Source organism: Myotis daubentonii, chromosome 10 (genome assembly GCF_963259705.1).
Source record: "Myotis daubentonii chromosome 10, mMyoDau2.1, whole genome shotgun sequence".
Lineage (NCBI taxonomy): Eukaryota > Metazoa > Chordata > Mammalia > Chiroptera > Vespertilionidae > Myotis > Myotis daubentonii.
Genome location: NC_081849.1, coordinates 29,107,207 through 29,112,083, shown reverse-complemented (window position 1 = coordinate 29,112,083; position 4,877 = coordinate 29,107,207).

Below are 4,877 nucleotides of genomic sequence, written 5' to 3'. Positions count from 1 at the left end.
ATACGCATGTCATATTATAGTATCCTTTCCTCAAATCCTCCTTCTCACCTTAGACCTCCATAACCTTTGCCAGGAATATTCTATCTACCCCTCCCGACATCTAACTACCACTTAGCCCCTCCTGGATCTTCTCTTTCCCGCATCCAGCTGAGTTCATCTCCCTGTTAGTCATTCCCATAATACCTTGCATGGGACTCACCCTTAGTCACTTCAATTCTACTTTTGTTTATAAACTGTAAGCTCCCTGGGGGCTGGGACTTTTCTGTGTTGTTCAACACTATAACCAGCACCAATATCTTTTTAACAAATAGAAGAACATGATGAATGAAAACTAAGTTAGGAAAGAAGTTGGACTTTTAACCTGATTTCACCTTTTTCTGATCTTGCTGTTTACCTTACAGAAAGATAAGTAAAATGTGCTATTTACAGCACAGCATTGCCTTATGTGGCTGTATCTTAATGTACAAGTAACTTCATAGGCATCAGTCAGAGCTTTTTACTTCAAGAAACGCCTTAATTATTAATACTCTATTTCTTCGACTAATAAGAAATTTAATTAGCATCACATGTTTTTTAATAAAAGCTATGTAATATGTAATTATTAACCATGGTAGTAGAGACTGAAAACAACTTATTAAGTAAACAGTTAAGTGACTTACTGTACATACTTTTTCATTAAAGAGCCTGATTTTATAAATCAGCACAGCATTTGCTAATTTTCCTCTGCAAATGTGTTTTATTCACTTTTTAAATTTTAATCAAATGTAGAATAAAAATAAACTTCAGTACATTCCTGTTCATTCTTTACTTCCGTATAATGGTAAATATGCGAGGATGGATCATGTCAGCAGTCATCTTTAGTTATAGCCATTAAAACCCACAATTTAAAATAACCATAAAAGAGCAACCTAATTTCCTGCAAAACGATAGTCAACCAGTGCCATTAACCTTAATTTTTATGAGCATCCCTGTTTATTTCTCAGTAGATATATAAAATGCAAAGAAGTCTGATTTAGCTACTACTAAATCAAAGCTGTCAAGTCTCACCTTGGTGGTGCCAACTAACGTATCACTAGTTGAAAATAGAAATGTGGTAACATTATTAGAGCCCCTTGATCTAACAGTGCCCAAAACTATTCAGACTTTTCTGTAAAGTGAACCCAGGCCTCCCGCTTTTTGTTTAAGTTGTCTGCGGTAAGTTTCTGTCACTTGCACCTGAACAAGTCCTGACTAACAAAACACAAACATGTGTCCATGGTTATGAACACATAACACAACATGTCAAATCAAGACTACAAACTGGAAAGTTAGAAGACACAGACTTGATGATTTCCCAGTTTCTATAATTTCTGCTCTAGGAATAGAATGATTGAAAACCTGATCAGTATCAGATTTGACCTATCTAGTGTCATAACATCACATGGTGTCTTGAGACTTTATGGTTTGGTGTTATGACCATTGTAATACAGGTTAGCAAACAGCAATTTCTGAGTCCTAATGACCCTGGCGACATCCTCTAGAGACAGTTTTGTCTTATTTTCCCATAGCTGCAGATGGCATCCCTGGCCCTGGCCCCAGCTAGCCGTCTTCCAAAAAGAATATCCTTTGTGTCTGAGAGTAGAAGGATAACAGAGAAAACTGAACTATTTATTGGAAAACTCAGATTTCAAAGTGTGAGCTCATCTTACAGTAGGTCATCAGATAGGTCAACAGTGCCACCCTCCTACATGAAGAACACAGCCCATGTAAGAACTGTGTGAATTATAATGCCTGCTTTTTTCTTTTTCAGTATCATGGGAAACAAATATCACTTTAGTTCCTCACTTTTTCTATGCGATGGGGAGGGTGTAACAGAAGCCCAGACATAACCGAAAGGGTTGTGAAAAAGTCCCAAGTGGCACACATCCAAATGAGACACATGTTTCTGTCCTAAAGTCTGCTTCCTACCTTTCAGACATAGCCTTCACCTTCAGCTCAAGTCTACATTTGGCATTTGTAGCTGTTGTTTTTATAGCCTGGTACTATTTAAGTTATCTTGAATCCAACAAAATAAGCATTTTAATCATCTGAATTAGAGTAATTCCATAATTATGCAAATTAATGTGTAACGAACCCACCCCCCCTTTTTTTAAATATATTTTTATTGATTTCAGAGAGGAAGGAAGAGGAAGAGAGAAATAGAAACATCAATGATGAGAATCATTGATTGGCTGCCTCCTGCAGGCCCCACATTGGGGATCGAGCCCACAACCTAGGCATATGCCTTGAATGGGAATCGAACCGTGACCTCCTGGTTCATAGGTCAACACTCAACCACTGAGCCACACCAGCTGGGCCACCCTTTTCAACAAAGTTTACCTTTTCCTATTCAATTCTGAAGGATTCAAAAAGAATCTTGCTTCATGTCCTACCTAATAATAATACCTGATTTCCTTTAACTCAGAACCCATTCAAGCAGTGGTTCTCAACCTTCCTAATGCTGCGACCCTTTAATACAGTTCCTCATGTTGTGGTGACCACCAACCATAAAATTGTTTTCGTTACTACTTCATAACTGTCATTTTGCTACTGTTATGAATCGTAACGTAAATATCTGATACGCAGGATGTATTTTCATTGTTACAAATTGAACATAATTAAAGCATAGTGATTAATCACAAAAACAATATGTAGTTATATATGTGTTTTCCGATGGTCTTAGGCGACCCCTGTGAAAGGGTCATTCAACCCCCAAAGGGGTCGCGACCCACAGGTTGAGAACCGCTGTATGAGAGCCTTATATCTAGTTGCACAGAGCCAAGAAAGCTAGAAAAGTAGAGGCAAGACTTGAACTGCAGCTTCAAGGCTGTAAGAAAATTGGAGGGCACTGTAGTACCTAGAGATAGCAATACACTTTATTTGTTTTCCCCTCTTCATAAGCCAGGCCTCCAATGACATTCACACCCCAGACAATGAAGAAGACAAGTGGCTAAAACAGTCTCCTGTCCTACAGAATCTTCAAGGAGAAATTGCTATTGAAATTTTATTGGAGGCTTTTTTATGGCAATTTATACCAAGGACTATAAATATGTATCATTCCCTTTGACCCAAAAATTCCACTCCTGGGAATGTTTCCTAAGGAAATAATTAAACAGAAGAAAGAACTAAGTGCACAATAATGTTATCTGCAGTTTCATCTAAAATACCAAAGCATCAGAAGCTATCTAAATGTACAACAATAAGAAACGTTTACATAAATTATCGTGTATAACTCAATGGAACATTACACAGCCATAAAACTATAATTATACTGTCTTGATATAATATTCAGTAGAAACATAAAATATTACATTCATTATTATGATTACAACTATGAAAAAATTAAGAATGTATATAGATAAACATTAGGATAAAATATTTAAAAATTAGGTAATTATATTAGAACTGTGAGGTCACTGGTGATCTTTCTTTTATCAAAATTAATTTATAAATCAACAGCAGTGATGACAAGAACCTGCCCTCTCCTTCAGGGGAGAAAAGTCAACCTCAGTTATCCATTCATTCCCTACAGAGGCTTATACTGTGAAGCTCCTATGTGCCAGAGGTCATGCAGAACTAGAAATATATTCACCTCAAGTCAATTATTCTCTGACCAACATTTCTTCCCCTTTGTTCCACGGGATTGGGAACTATTACAGGGCTTTGTCACCTTCTATTTCTATAATTACAATATTTCCTCAAAAACTGGATGCTCAGTTCCTCTTACATATTTAATATCTCTGAAATTGAGATGCATTTTCTAACTGATGGCAGCTTAAAATCGCTGACACCCAGGTGGCAGTTGTGATGAAGTTGTTACTACCTGCGCATGTGCAAACTTGGTCATAGATCTTCATACGGTTGTCACTTTAGTTGAGTTTTTTGCATTGTCAATAGTACAAACAATGGTTTTCATGCTGTCTTTAAAAATGTGTACTATTGGCCCACTCTCCCTCCCACAGCACACCTGCACCTTTCCTCTCCCCCTTTCCATCCCCCCCACAATGTGTACTATTATTCAACATTAAATAAAAAGTGATTGTACACGTGGAAAGGCATAGATACTGAACAATGGGATATAAATACAACAGCAGTGGAATACATATCTTTGTTAGAGGAATGACTGCAATTCCACATTTTCCTGCAATAGGAACTGATTTATTTACTTGTATTTTCCTTATACCTGCACAAAGATGAAAGACGATTTAAAAAAAACAACAACAACAAAAACACCTCTACGTCTAAATGAGTCTAAAATGTCTTTTGATAGTGTAAAATAATTTTAAGGTGTGAGAAACATGGTGTCATAGTTTAATTGGGAAACATTGTTTTCAGTGTTCTATAAGATAATACCACTTAAAAATCAACTGCTATCACAGATTCAATAAATACAGTAATTGACAGCTCTATGCATTGATGACCCGACTTCCTTTTGTATTTATTTCTCCTTTCTCCTAGATGATATAAGGATTTCACAATTTGCCATACTTCTGACCCATGGATATATTCTTTCTGATTGGTGTTTCTGGTTTTTTAGAACTTATATGCATATATGCATAGTCCAAGGACACACACAGTAGTGTGGGGACTACCTGGGGAGGGGGTAGAAATAGGGTGGAAAGGGTCAATGGTGGTAGTGGTGGTGGGGGGGGCGTCTATAATGCTTTCAATAATAAAGATAATTATTTTAAAGAGTTTTTAAAAAAAGATCCTTGAGCAAATACATTTAGGAAATGTTGCATAACCTAATCCCTTCTTGAAGTACCTTTGATGTTCACATTAATATCTCAAAGGCCTTGAGAAGTCCTATATTAAATAAAACTATTTAACAGAGAATTTCCCAGAAGTTGCAGCTTTTA